General features: G+C 45.0%; 1 long non-coding RNA gene across 1 annotated transcript; it reads left to right on the top strand.

The window, feature by feature from the left end:
* Positions 1–753: 753 nt before the first annotated feature.
* LOC146587727 (uncharacterized) lies at positions 754–14,855 on the top strand. The gene is made up of 5 exons (XR_014897592.1): positions 754–1,109; positions 2,441–2,565; positions 11,939–12,222; positions 13,488–13,580; positions 13,658–14,855. It is a non-coding gene; the product is annotated as an uncharacterized LOC146587727 (long non-coding RNA).
* Positions 14,856–15,558: the final 703 nt, after the last annotated feature.

The following is a 15,558-nucleotide window of genomic DNA, read 5'->3' as shown; positions in this document are numbered from 1 at the left end:
CTAATTCAGGCCATTGATCAGGGCATTGCAGCCCTCTATGCAGGGGCAGGAGGAGAGATAGAGCACAGATTCTGCTAAGTGTTCTTGAGCCTACAGAGACCCCCTGCAGAACTGAGATCTGCGCTCTGCAGGTGATGTGTTCCTCATCTTCTTTTCCATTCTTCAACCCTCTGAGTCTCATCCTTGCCCTCACCCCACATCAATACTCTTGCCTGCATGGGTTCTCTCTCACAATGAAGGCAGAGCTTCCCTCGGGTTTATTTCAATGAGCTACGCTGCATATATATCTAAGGAGTCAGTCTCAGATGAGATGAGCATGCAGATTCCCGCTTGGAGAGCAACAAGGGGAGAGTTGAACATTCCATTCACAACTTAGGCAATGCTGAGACTTACGTTTTAGTGTATTTGTGCTAGAACTTACAGAAGAGAAGCTTTTCTATGGATGAATCCACCGAAGATACCAGATAGCAGTTAAATGCTATCTTTTTTGAATGGCTTATTCCACAGATTTTTTTTGTTGTTGTAAGTGGGTCAACAAAAAAAAAGGTTAATTTATTGCAAGTGCTGGAAATATGATGCAATGAGAGGCAGAAGCACCACTTCAGCAATGTATTCAAATCTAGATTGTTGTTGTTATCTATGTAGCTGCAGTACCCAGCTGAAAGAGCCCTAATTCAGAACTGGGCCATTTATAAGCACGAGCCCAGGATGAGACCTGTCCCAAACACTTAACAAGCTACCTTTAAGCAGGCATGTAGGCCCACGGTTTTCAGTAGGTTTGTGCGTATGTTCCAGTATGCCTTGTTTCTCTGTCTCCTGCATGTTTATAGTCATTTCATTTCCGGCCACTTCACAACCCTCAGAAATATGTCAGACCATTAAAAATGAACTATGACTTAATAACTCATTTTCTCTGCTCTCCTTCTTAGTGCCAGCACTGAAAAGCACAAGCTTCAGGATTATTAGGAAACTATACTCTCTTGTGGGCAAACCTCAGCCTGTAGCACATCGTGCTGTGCAGATCTCTGAACGTGCTGGGCAAACCTGAGCCAGAGAAGAGTTAGGAAGACACAGGGACATTTGTAAATGGATGCATGTTCCTCTGGAAGGTAAAGACACATATAAGAGAGGCTTCTCTTCAGGAAGATTTGCACTGCATACTTCCCATTTCCTTGGACAACCAAGCATCAGAGAGGTTTCCCCCTGCTACTCTGCAGGGCAGCACCTCATTCCCCTGCCTGCCACTCTGCAGCCCCCAGACAGTTCAGAGCTACGTACTAGGGAAGGAGATAGCCTCTCAGCATCTCCACACATTGAGGGAGAAATGAAAGTTTCTGCATGTTGCATCTGCTTACACAAAAAGCACAGGCCTGCGATTTGGCCTTTTTTTTTTTTTTTTTTTTTTTTAACCACAGAAAAGATTTACCAACCATAGAAAAGATTTTTTTTAATCTCCGTTTTGAATCAGTCTCACTTGCTCTTGAGAATCCTCTTCTTGGCTCTCAGTCCCCTCCTTGCAGCAACAGTTACCATCCAGTGCGAGGCCTAGGACATGTCCTGTTCTATGGTCCTAAGGAGCAATCTGGGCCCCCAGCTGGAGCCCCTTCACTAGAAGAGTGACAGGGCAGTTGCCCTGCAGATTCTTCCTCAGTCCATAGATGTTGGGAATATTATCTCCATGAATGTACTCCTGATCTGTAGAGCAGATAATGTAAGGATCTGTTCTCATTGTCACCTCCATAGTGTGACAGTGCCAGTCAGCCTAAGTGCATTTTTAATTTTTCTCAAGTTAAATACAGAAGCCCAGTAAATTCTAAGTCCTGCGTTTCCTTTCCTTTTCTTTTTATTGTTAGACCATTTTCCCTGTTCCCCTCCTCCCCATAAATAATGTGAGGTTTATGACCCCTGAGTAATGATTGTGGAATGCACTACATCCTACAGCATAGCCAAGCATTTGGCAATGGGAATCTTCACAGCATATCAAAAATACACAGATAATACCACTGTAAATAGATTAGATCAAAACAAGTCAAATGTCAGTGCTAATTTGCTGTCAAATATACAGCCCAAGACCACTTCCTCCTGCAAAAAGAGAAACCCAGTTCCCAAGTATGATTTGYTCCACTGTCACAGGAAACTTGTTCCTCATCAAAAATCTCCCTGAACTCTGAATGAACGACTGTTTTTTTCCCCTTGGTGTTTTATTTTTCCATAGCTTTTGTGCCTGTCTGCTGCTGGGATTGAGTCTGGGAAACAAAAATTCAATCTTGCCTGCCATTTTTCTATTGTAAAAAAAGACTCTTGGGAGAGATATTTACTGCTTTCTATGGCTCAGTTGGAGGGCGAGAAAGAGAAATTGTTCTGGGAGTTCCAGTTACAGAGCCTTTTTTTCACATAGACTCACTCTTTTTTTTTTTTTTTTTTTTTTTTTTTTTTTAAGGACTTGGAGATTAAACAACAAGCAGCATTGAAACAGGAAGCTTACTGTATGTCCAAAGGTCAGGTGGGTCTCAGACAGCCACTGTGTCCAGTTCTTCTTTGTATACACGCTCCAGAATAAAATGTGTAAGTAGAAGTAGTCATGGTAGTGATGGGGGCCTAACAGTTGACAAGGAAAGCAAGAGAGGAGGAACAGGAAAGCAGCACAGTACAGCCTCTCCTCAGGCTGTGATTTCATAGTACAAAGTATTAGGCTGTTCAGTGAGCTTAAGATATTCCCACGCTCCCTGCAGCTTTTTCCTGCCATCAGATATATCAGCATGACTGTGGGGTCATTCTCAATGGCATTGGGGAACAGATTCTACTTTTAAAAAAACACATTTTTTACTTTTTACTTTTTATTTCTTTGTATAAATGGAGTCAGTTCCATTTGACTTTGTCCATTTGATTGCTTTGACTTATGCAGTAGCCTCACAAACATTTGTGCTGGCATAAAAAATGGGGAAGGCTCAAGTGGCACAAAGGGGTATGAAGAGAAAGGTGGAGCAGAAATACTTTAAACTGCTATAGATAGTTCATACTTTGTGCCATTCCATTTTCAATCCAGTAATAGTTCATACTTTGTGTCATTCCATTTTCAATCCAGTAATAGTTCATACTTTGTGTCATTCCATTTTCAATTCAGTAAATTTCAGTTTCAATTCCAGGGCAGAGAGGGCAAGTGGTAGCCTCCTCTAGTTCTTTCAGTTCCAGCAATATGCTCACACCTTCTATCATAAAGTAATTAATTAAGAAGAGTATAATTGTTTCCAAGATCTTTGAGGTCCACACTGCTGAGGTCAGATGCTTTTGCAAAGCCAGGAGCATTTCAGTTGTCATCTCAGACTGAATGAGGGGGAAAAAGTGTTAGACTAAAACCCCTTCCAACTTGAATGCTCCAAAAGAGAAAATGTCTGTTCTACTGTGAGAATAAGCCAGGTGCAGACTGGTGCTGCTTGAAGAGCCATTGTACTGGCAGGTTTTCCTTTGTCCTGATTATTCCACCCGCTCCAGAATTTTGTTCCAACCCCCTGGGATTTAATTCTGAAGGGATTTAATTCTGATGGAAGAAAGCCAATGTCACTCCAGTCTTCAAAAATGGCAAGGAGGACCCAGGCAACTATAGGCTGGTCAGCCTCACCTCCATCCCTGGAAAAGTGATGGAACAGCTCATTCTGGATGTCATCCCCAGGCATATGGAGGAAAAGGAGGTGATCAGGAGTAGCCAGCATGGATTCACCAAGGGGAAATCCTGCTTAACCAATCTGATAGCCTTTTGGATGGAAAGACTGGCTGGGTAGATGAGGGCAGAGCAGTGGGCATTGTGTACCTTGACTTCAGCAAGCCTTTTGACACTGTCTCCCATAACATCCTCCTAGATAAGATCAGCAAGTGTGGGTTAGACGAGGGGACAATGAGGTGGATCGAGAAGAGGCTGAAAGGCAGAGCTCAGAGGGTCGTCATCAGTGGGGCAGAGTCTAGTTGGAGGCCTGTGGCCAGTGGCATCCCCCAGGGCTCAGTAGTGGGTCCCATCCTGTTCAACTTCTTCATCAATGACCTGGTTGAGGGGACAGAGTGCCTCCTCTGTCCAAGTTTGCTGATGATACCAAGCTGGGAGGAGTGGCTGACACACCAGAGGGCTGTGCTGCCATTCAGRGAGACCTGGGCAGGCTGGAGAGCTGGGTGGAGAGAAACCTCATGAGGTTCAACAAGGGCAAGTGCAAAGTCCTGCACCTAGGGAAAAATAACCCTAGGCACCAGTACAAGCCAGGGGCTGACCTTCTGGAGAGCAGGTCTGCAGAGAAGGACCTGGGAGTGCTGGTGGATGACAGACTGACCATGAGCCAGCAATGTGCCCTTGTGGCCAAAAAGGCCAATGGTGTCCTGGGCTGCATCAGGAAGACTGTTGCCAGCAGGTCGAGGGAGGTGATCCTGCCCCTCTACTCAGCCCTGGTGAGGCCTCCTCCAGTGAGTACTGTGTCCATTTCTGGGTTCCCCAGTACAAGAGAGGCATGGAGCTACTGAAGAGAGCCCAGCGTAGGGCTACGAAGACGATCAGAGGGCTGGGGCATCTGCCCTATGAGGAATGGCTGCGAGAGCTGGGCCTCTTCAGCCTGGGGAAGAGAAGACTGAGGGGGGATCTGATCAATGTGTACAAGTACCTGAAGGGAGGGCGTCAGGGGGACAGGGACAAACTCTTTTCAGTTGTCCCGTGTGACAGGACAAGAGGCAATGGGCAGAAATTGAAGCACAGGAAGTTCCGCCTGAACATGAGGAGGAATTTCTTCCCTGTGAGGGTGACAAAGCACTGGAACAGGTTGCCCGGAGAAGTTGTGGAGTCTCCTTCTCTGGAGATATTCAAGGCCTGCCTGGATACAACCCTGTGTGACATGCTCTAGGTGGACATGAGGACATGGTGGACAGGTGTGACATGCTCAGGGAGGTTGGACTAGATGATCTCCAGAGGTCCCTTCCAACCTTACCCATTTTATGATTCTATGACTTTCCCCCTACCTTTTTGGTATTCCCTCCTGTCCTATGACTGGACTGCAAGTCAGGAGCCCTGAGTTCAATGCTCTTAGCATCCAAACTTGGGCAAGTCACTAAATTTTTTAGGCTTCAGGTTTCACTTATACTTTTTATAGTCTATTTTGGCCAGAGATAGTCAACATGCAGCCTGTGGGCTCAATCGAGTCTGCAAGGCAATTTAATCACTGCTAAGGGTTTTGGTTGGACAACCCATCAGCAAGGGTGGCTGGAAGCTTCCATGTCTTTCTGCTGCTTACCCTGATAGACTCTTTGGTCAAAGGCAGGCAAGCTCCACAGGCCTGAGGGCTAGGGCTCAGGTAGGATAGTTAAGTGTACAGGCTCTGAAATTTGTGCGTTATCCTTTCATTAATGTTCCTRCAAGTAGCTTTGTTAAGCCAGGGAGTTTCCAACCCTGTCAGGCTCAGGGAACAAAGACGATATTAGGTGGGGACTGAAACCCACTCAGTCTGTGGTAGGTTAGAATTCAGGGAAGAAAATGAGAAGGCTCTGCTAGACACTCTTGGAGTTATGTGATTTTTGCTAAAACTGGGGCCATATTGTTTGGACATAAATCTGGAGAAGGAATCTCCACAGTGTGGAGCCCCTCTCAACAAGATTCCAAGTCTTCGTGGTTGGCAAGAGTAAGGGGGCAGGTGTCAGTTAATAATACATCCCTGAGCAGCCCAATGAACATTTAAGAGCAAGGCTAGGTCTGGCAGGAGCAGACTTACTTGGAGGCTGACTCTCTGCTGTTGGAGGTCTCCACATCGTGCTTGGGAGTAGATCCATTATCCATTTTCCAAAGTTTGTGATATCCCAGACCCCACAGCACTAGATATTGGAGAGAAGAGTTGATGTAGAACCAGCTCTTTTTCAGTTTTAGCCTAGTACAGCTTCCAGAAGAAAACAGTGCTCCCTTTTGGCTGACTCTTCTGGATTTAGGCTAGCCACTGCAGAGAAAACAAAACGCAGCTGATCCCATTCAAGGAATTCATTGCGTGACACATGCTTTGAGGTCTTTATGTAAACTTAAGTGTTTGCTGTGAAATGGGAGACAAGCTAATAATTGAAACAGGTTTTACAGTGAATGAACCACTGCTGAGAAATGCCTACTTTATGACCTTGATGCTGTGCTGGATGTTAAATGACTGCCAGTAGCAAACTCTGTGGTATCTCAGTTAGCTCTTAGCCCTAATTATCATTTACAGAGGAATCCAAGCTGGATAAATGAGGACTGCAATATAAAGGACTTAAGTAAGATTATTTATGTGACTACATGAATAATTCCCCTAGTAATGATGCATTTAAGAGCACAGATACCATGGGAGGAGAAAAGTCAGCATTTGAGATTTTGAATCATTTAAGAGCACATGTTCTAGCTTTGATGTTTTGGGTTTTGCTGGTTTCCCCCCTGCTGTCCTCTGCCACTCCCCTGAAAAGACACACACTGAATTGGATTTAATCCTCTTACTGCCCAGGGTTATTAAAAAATAATGGGTAATTGAAAATAAAGTTATGCTGAAGCCAATAGACATTGGACCATCTGAATACCTGCCATTGTGCTCAGACAACCCTGAGTCTGCCACTTCAAGAGAGTTTGGCATCAGGGATTGAATTTTCCACAGCTAACTACTTCTTTAGCTTGCAGAGAAGTACATTTGTGCTCTTTCTGTCTTTGGAGCAATCCCAGCAGAGGTCCCTTAGGAAGTGAATTTTCCTGTGTTCTGCCAGTTTGAGTGACAATGAAGTGACCCCAAGGGAACCACCCTGAGATCTGACTGAAAATCTAGCTGAAAAAGTGACACCATAAGATAAAAGTGAGTACTTTTCAGCTGTATCAGCAAGCTGATCAAACTCACCTACAGCCATCCTTTTACTCATGTTGATACAAAGATAGAGGTGAGGGAAGACCTTTCAGTGGCAACATGTTTTTAAGTAACTTGAAAACAACTCTAGTGGTGCAGGTCCACAGAAATGCAAGCTAAAGTCATGGCTGTCACAGTCCTGCCCTCCCCTTCCTTCTGCCAGGAGGTCTGGGCCGTTCCTGGGTCCTGCTGTGGATACTGGGGTGGGAGAGTGCTCTGAGTTGCTGTGACTGCAGGCAGTGGGAGGGCCCTGCCCTGTGCCACGTTCCCCCAGTGACTGTACTACTGAGCCATCTTGGTCTTCAAAGGAAATTGTAAACCATTCATAGAAGACTGGAGTCAAGAATAAGCCTTCAGGACAACATTTCCCTGAAGACAAGTTGCCCTGGTAAGAGCTAAAGCTGCCTGAAGGATCCCTGCCTTTTCCTGCCCTCATCTTGTTCTTGCAGCTGGAATCACTTCTGAGGAAGGAGATTCCCGTGACTTCCCTGTCTCCACAAACTCTGCTCCTCTGATGTCTTCTGTCTCTCTTCAGTCACAATGTATGGACTATGAACATGAGCATAACCCTGCTTTGTCTCTGCCTGGCAGACTCCTAGCAGTCTGTGCCTGCTCTCACAGGCTTGACCTTATCCCACCACCATTCCACCAAAATATAATTAACTCCTGTATGGATCCTGGCATTCAACTTAGCCTTCTCCCCATGGGAACACTCAGGAAACTTCATAAAAAAATAACTAAATTTACTAATCCCATTCCCCTCTGGGCACTTTCAGCTTGAAATAAAGTCTTAGTCAGATTATCTCACTGTGGGATTAAGTAAACTAAGGGAAATTAAAGTTACTTAAAATCTGAAGGTCTGGTAAAACCTTCTGTGGGTTTCATGGGAGGTACTGAAGGCATCATTGCTTGCCACCATTTGTCAGCTGTATGTTACCAGCTTAAGTTGCAGTGCTGGAGCAAATGAAGGTGTGAATGCTGTGGTTAGATCAAGTGGTCTTCCTTGATGGTTGACCTGAGGTAGCTAACTTTGCACTGAGAAAGAAGTACCATAACAACAACAGTGTCTGGACGGTGGACAGTGAAAACTGGGGAGGAGGCTGCTGCCCAGAAGAGGCTACTAGATAAGAGCTCTCAGTGTAACTTCAGTACTGAGAACTGCCCTCTTCCTATAGCACAAATCCACATGTCCCCTTACTGTAGCTATCCTGGGGGAAGATAAGAGACTTATGCTGTAAGATGAACATATGCACCCTTAAGGTCACCTCTCACAGATAGCCTGTTGCTGGATGTCACAGTTTTGGTCTATGCATATTGGCTGTAGCCCTGTGCTCCCTAGGGAAGGGCAGATCGAGGCTTGGATGTATGGGGGCCTCAGGCAGAGCAGGGCAGTCTTTACTCCTGCCACCTACGCTTGAGGTGATGTCCACCCTTGCCTAATTTAGCCTGTGGTGACCCTACTGGCCTGTGCCCCTGGGCCACTGTCCCAGTTGCTCCCCCCTGAAAAACCCATTTCTGGGCACCTGGTCTGCAGAGTGAAACAGCCTTTGTGTGATATTTTGTCAGCTACAAATAATTGAAAAAGGCCTACATAAAGTCCTAATTGTGCGACAGAACAGGCTCTCCAGTCATCCATCTTCCTATTAAACTTGTGAATTTCAGCTACTCAGCCCAGTTGGAGTTATTTTCCCCTTCCCCTCCTCTTCTTTTAAGCTTCTATTTATATTCTCTCAGTTGTCTCTGCCAGAAGATCTCATGTGGATACATTAGGCCTTTTCAAAAGGAAAGTTGGATTACAGCGATTTTTCTCCCTGTAGGACACAACAGCTTCATCCTTCATAACAGGGCAATACACTATAACTTCATTATAGATGGCATGAAGCTGGCCTATTTAAGTAGAATACTTAATGACAGTCAGGAAGGCAGGAGAAATTGAATTCCACTGGTCTATGAGGGAAAAGGGAAACTGTGCTTTTGGTATTTACCAAAGATGACTTCTTGACTCTTGAACTCTCACAAGAAAATAAAAAAAAAAAWAAAATAAAGATGCAACAGACACAGATGAGATCTGTTACCCAGGAGTTACTTCTACTTTGGCAGGTAGTTTGAAATATCCTGAGAGTTAATATTAATAGCAGACAGGGGGGCTGGGAAAGAAACCAGTAGTTAGTCTCCACTGAAACAAATTCCATTTTACTGGTGCTCTCCTGTATGGGCCACAGGTTCTTTTTTTTTATTATTGCTTTTCCACTTCTGCAGTACTGACCTCAGAAGTGTGCTCTGCTTATTGACTTTGGCTGGGTAGAAGTAGTTTAGGCCTAAAGAAAAACGGAGGACTAAAAAAATCTCCTCTTTGGGAAAAAGCCAGAATAAACAGCCTTCTGTGAGCTCACAGCTGACATCAAACCACAGTTTGTGGTGATGATGAGGCAGGCTTAAAAAAACCCCAAGATGTATAAATTGATGTTTTCCCATATTTTGGAACAACTAACTTTTCCTCTTGCCTAGTAAGTTTTAGTGGTGCTGAAAGATGCAAGAGTTCAGCTCTACCGAGGCAAGTCCTCCACTGAGAGCTTGACAGCCCACACAGATTTTTTTTGTGCCAACCTAGGAACAATATTACTCAACATTGTTTCTCTTGAAGAATCCGTGTGGATGAAGTTTTCATTATACACTCAGCTGACAGCCATGATTTTCTATCCCATCCCCTCAAAAARTAGGACCATGGCTATTTATGCACCTTCATCAAAAACTTTTAGGAGGCTGATGGCCATCTGCTGTGGCTACTGTGGGTGTTATATGATGAAATATAGTGTATTGGTACCAAAGGAGTTCTTCTGGTTTGAGGGTCCCCAACACTGAGCTTCAAAGGGAGTGGAACAACAAATGCTTTCTACTTCTTTAACTAGCATTGAACACTRTCAAGGGAAGGCTAAGGAGCTTCTTGGAGCTGGGGGAAGAAGGTCTGAAGTTGAAAACAAGTGTAAGGAAAGAACAACTCCAGGACGAACAAATGCTCAGGTTGTTGAGCGCACGGTTGTGCCAGCATGTATCACACTTTGGCCAGAAATAGCTACCCTATCCAACAGGGGAGAGAAAATAATTCATGCTATTAGAGCTCCCAGTAATTTGTCCTGGAAGCAGTTCCATTTGACAACTGAAAAAGAAATGTCAAAGAATGGGATGCCAAGAGAAGCTCATCAAAAAGACATCTGGTCCTGCTGTCCTCAATAGGAAATTCCCCCCTTCCTCTAGCCACCCTCTTCCCAGCCACAATCTTTTGAAACAGTTAGTTAATGTCTGAGAGAATCCAAAATATTGCTGGAATGTATCAGCAATGAAGCTTTTGTATAGCTGAGCAGTTAAACAGCTCTGGTTTTGTTTGCGTTAGGGCTGATTATCTTGCCTKTCATTGGTGAAAGTCAGAAGTAGCTGGACAGCAGTCAGTGGAACAATACCAGCACAAGGCCAGTTTAAGCTGTAAAAGAATGTGTCCCTCTCTTTTACATGAAGCACTTCACAAGGAAGCAATAAGACTTCAAAAAGAACAGCATAGGATGCTTGCTAATCTTCTGAAATGAAGAATGCATGTCCTGTTTTCCAACAAAGTTCTCATCCCTCTTCTACTGAGAGCTGGCTACCTTTCCCTGCAACAACCATGCTACCATAGACAGTGACCCATCTGCTTCTTTGCTTCTTCTAACCCTTTCTTCGTTGACTTAGCCCTGGCAGGCTCCCAGTTCCTTCCTGGAATCAGAGAATAGTTTGGTCTGCTATAAAGCACTAGTTATCTCTGGGGAAAAAGTTTCATTACCGTTCATGCTCCTGAATGGGTAGCCTGGGATTCTTAGAACTGTTCTGCAGTAAGTCACATGGCAATGTAATTTGTTACAGCTTGTTTCATAAAACTGTGTTCCGGGAGTCTGGGTGGCTAAGGGTTTTGTAATGAGGTGTAGAGTCTCTAATCGTGTGAATCAAGACAAAGTTAGCAGAGTCCAGCAGAGCTATTCAGAACTCCCCGAGGAGTAAGTGGAAGCCTCAGTTCAATTCCCCAGCACCAACTATCCCCTCAACCTGCCAAAAAGAAATTCCAGAACACAGGCGGGATTCAGTGGATCAGGGTCAAAGACATTGATGGGAGCTCCATAAATGTACTGAATGTCTTGTCTGTGTCAGCTCTTCGCTCCTGACTAGATGGGGGATCAAGGAGGACCATCAACAAGACAACTGAGCTTGCAGTTGCTGAAAGCAGCAGTCCCTCTTACTTAGTCATGGTTGTGTGGTCCCATCTGCTTGCTTGGACCTGCTGTGATGCTCATATAGTCTCTTTCTTCCTTTCAGGTGTAGATGCTTACCATTTACCTGGTACTAGCGCCAGGTTTGTGAGGCAACTCGGTTTTCTAGCCTGAGAGAAGAATCTGCCATTTTAGTTTTCCAGCACTTCAGCATGAAAGCTGATCCAAGAATTTTGAAAATGATACAAGGAAGGAATCATGTAGCCATAAGCGGGGGGAGGAGAGGAAAGGAGATCTCTGCCTTTCAGATATAGCAACGTTGTTATGTTCGCTCAGCTCTCCGTAGATCCAGAGTTTTGGTTGCTGTTCAGAAGGATCTGAATATAGACGAAAGTAACAGTACAACATCTCTCTGTTTGGCAGAAGTCCTGYGTAGAGCCCCTGTACTAGAAGGGAATTGTCCCCCTGCTCAGATTATGCCAGCATTTCAGCCTGGCACTGCAGCCAGGGAGGCCAAAGCGACGATCAGGGCATTGCTGTTAGCTTCTCTGTTTCTTAGTGTTTCACAGAACACACCTCAGCTCAAATCTCCACTCAGAACTGCTACAAAACCTACCTCCACTCATACCTCTCACATTAATTGGTCTGAAATAGTTTTATGCTTGCTTGAACACTACTATCCACAGGGATGTTACACTCTTATCTAAATAAGTACCAGAGCTGGCATTTCAAAGAACACTGGGGTGCAGACACTGTTGATCCGAGCACTTCTCACCGGCAGCCCTCGTCCGCAGAATCACAAACCACCGTCTTCCTCCATCTCTCCTCCAGGTGCCTGCACACACAGCCACAGTATTTTGGTATGGCTCTGCATCTTTCAGAAACTTAACGAGGACAAATTAATTTCACAACTGGCTGAACTTGGTCTTGCTGAAGAAATTCCTGAACAGCTTTGATAAGGACTTGGGGAAGAGGGAAAGGAAAGCCTTGTGAAAGAACAGATTTCCTTGAAGTGCGGTGGAAATGTCTCCCTTTTGTTCCATTATTCCAAATTTGGAATATTATTCCATTTGGAATATTTTCTATGAGGAAGTGGCAGCTTGCAGGTGCCAAAGGTAAGTGTAATGGCAAAAATATTAATGAAGCAGTGTGCACCTGCCTGGTTAATATTTAGAAAAAAAAGATATTTAGCATCATTCTGTGAACAAAAGAGGGGACCAGGATCATGTTTCTGCACCAGGTATTTAGCAAATCACGTAAACTGTTGAAAAAGTTGGTTTAGGTTTTTAAAATTGTATTTGATCCCTTTTCTGCTCCACAGCAAGCATAAGTGCAAAAATGATAGCATCCAAGGCCAGAGGAGCTGAAGAGGTGGCTCATTAAGGCATCTGATTAACTTGAGACAAAAGCAACCTACCACAGGGGTTTGAAACCTGCAGCAGGATATTTGAGATCGTTAGCCAAATGGTGATAATCTTATTAGCAATCAGACTGTTTATTAATGCAACATTAACATATAGCAATGAAAGAAACATTAAAATTATAATCTGTGCACTCGGATCCTGTGCACTGAAGGACATGATGTCAGTCACAAAAAAAAAGGAAGGACTCAAACAGAATGAGATTGGTCCTCAAGGTTTATCATGAGTCATCACTCATATGCAAGAAAATAGCATGGAGTATGTGGACATACATATTGAAATATGTGGTTGCCTGTTAATTTATTGGCCCCTGAGAAGCTCAGATAGGAAAACCAATAAGCAAATATTTATTCTAGTTCAGCATAATGGTAAGCTTCCAGATTTCAGCACTAACATTGGGAATTTTAGCTTCTTGCACTAAGAAGTGTCTGTATATTTCCTAGTTTGATCAAAGCCAGAGAACAACAGTCTGTTTGAAAAAGCAAGTTCCAAAGTATTTTAGGGTAGGTAATTCCTTCTGTAAAATGAAGAGGACAAACAGGGAGAATTTGAATTCCCCTGGCATTAGTATTTGTCCCATTGTCACTAACTCAGCAATTGCCATGGGCCTGGCCAACAGTCTCTGGATTCCGGAGAGTCCTTATTGTAGCAGGAGGGAAGGAAAGGGACATAGCAGGTGAGGTAAGGGCTCTGGAGTCTGAAGACAGGAATCTCAGGTATCTAAGTTCTTGATCTTTCAGATCATCTTTAACTAGTTTGTTTAATGGCTATTATCCTTAGTTAGCATTTCTGAGTTCAGAGTGACTACCCACTTCAAGATACATGCACACTGACAAAGTTTGCGAGATCAGGGCCTTCACTGCTAAATTTTGAAAACTAGACCCAAGAACTAGCTCGGGCTGTAAGAAAAGTATTGCTACATGACAAATCTAATTTTATTTTACCTGTTTCTTCTCTAGTCACTGAAGACTGACATCTGCTCGCTGGATCTGATAGTTCAGAAATGTGGATTGCCTGTCTTATGTGGTAGTTATGAATTGACCACTGGCTAGGTGAGCGCCAACTTCAGCTGCTACGAGTTGCACAACTCTTTATCAAAACTTCTTCTCATACCAAAAATTTCCATTAGGTGGAAGTCACTTTCTGGTTCCAGCTGGTACACAGATTCTCTCTGAGGTGTCACCCCCTGTCAAGCACAGCCTCAGAGGATGGTGAGCAGAAGGGGCACATGGGGACCTGGTGGGCGGCAGAGCAATGCCATTCCAGCTGGGCTGCTCTCTGCAGCTGAACAAACATGCCACTTTCTTCCCCTCTGTGCTGAGGGAGCCTGCTTATTGCAATTTTTGGAAAATGTGAAGAGGGCCATATGATGCAAGCTTGATTCCTTCTACACACACTTGTATTTCCCATGGCTGCCTTAGACCACAGGTGTGAACAGTCTGTGTGTTGACAGGTCCAGAAATTAGGATATATGGATTCTGTGGAGCTCTTGTTTGGCTTTGTCTAGCTAACTCTCCTCATCTTCCCGACTCCATGACCAAGCTATTGCACAAAAATGATGATACTCCCCCCCCCCGTCTCACTCAGCTGGATATGTGGAAATTAGCATTTGTGAGTACTTCAGGCCCTGTAGATGTGGGCGGATGGCCAAGAGCTTGACTTGCAGAGCAAAGTCAATGTGCAAGGGATTGTGTAGTTTGGAAAATCCACTCATCTGCCTCACAGTGTGAGAAGCTGTCTGCAAGAAGAGGCTCATTTCCATCGCACCCAGGCCACACCACCCAGCCTTTACCTTCTTCCTCTCCTCTCTTAAAACCCCAAGCCAGGCCCAAGCTCCCTTTTACCCAGACTTCAAAGTCTACTAGTCCCTTGAGGATTAAGGCAGTGGGATGAGGAAGAACCTCAAAACAACGTGACCTCAGTGGAACCTCATCCTTCAGTGGAAGGAGGATTAGAGCCTCCCAGGGAGAGCCAGTGGCTAGAGAAGATGGCGAATATGCTCTAGTGCATGATGCAGAGTTGATTTCTGATTCCTTGTTTTTCAGCTCTTGGGGATGTAACAGTTGTATTTCTTCTCGCAGGAACAGTGAAACTGCCCTTCTAGATCGGATTCCTAGCGCATCCTCTTGCTACAAAGATCCTGTATGGACATATGTACGTATGGCTTCCCTGTCCTCACAGGCTTAACGTTAATTCCTAAGAACCTTCTTTAAAATCTGTTTTAAGTTTTCTTCTCCTCTATAATTTTTCTTTGCATAAACTATTGCAACTTTAGACATTCCTATTACTGATATAAATATTAAATTCCTCCTGTAATATCTCCAAAACATTGACCTCAGGTATAGATTTTGCCCTGGGCCTTATACTGCAGGCAGACCAGGTGCCCACCTCTCCACTTGTTATTATTTGACACACTTTGGCCATGCTAGCTGTATCTGCTGCAGTGAAAGTCAAGTAAGAAAAATGTTGTTGGGATCCAAAGACAGGGACAGCTTCCTGTGAGATCAGCTCTGTCCAAGAAGCAGCTCCTACCAGGAAGCACTTAGCAAGCTACTGCAAAGGGAGAGGGCAAACTGATGAGCTCAGGGTTACAACTGGAAAATCCCCAGGGAAGATGGGAGGAGAACCCAACTTTCCTGACTGCCAGCCGCTAGCAGTGCAGGCAGTGGGTCCCTGGCTGGCTCCTGTCTGCAGTCCTAGCACAGGGGGCCACTGACACCACACATAAAGCTCTCCTGGGATAACCAAGGCCTTTCTCTCAGGATCCCCAAGGCCCACTGCAACCAGAACAACCACCTTCACTCCACCCTAAAGACGGGAAGCAGACAAGGTGCCTCCACAACGGCTGCGGCTCCAGGGAGCAGCAGGGAGCCCATGCCCACACCCTGCCCTCCCTGGGCAGGGCCTCAAAAGCCACCCCATGGCCTCAGCCCAGGGCTCCGCACACCCGCTCTCCTCCTCCTCCCGCCTGTGTCACCGGCCCTAGGCCCGACGTTCTCCCTGGGGACCAGCAGCCAGAGAGGAGGCACC

The sequence above is a fragment of the Rhea americana genome, unplaced genomic scaffold (genome assembly GCF_003343005.1).
Source record: "Rhea americana isolate MKP2758 unplaced genomic scaffold, rheAme1 scaffold_57, whole genome shotgun sequence".
In the NCBI taxonomy this organism is placed as follows: domain Eukaryota; kingdom Metazoa; phylum Chordata; class Aves; order Rheiformes; family Rheidae; genus Rhea; species Rhea americana.
This window is presented reverse-complemented; position numbering and strand designations above follow the sequence as displayed.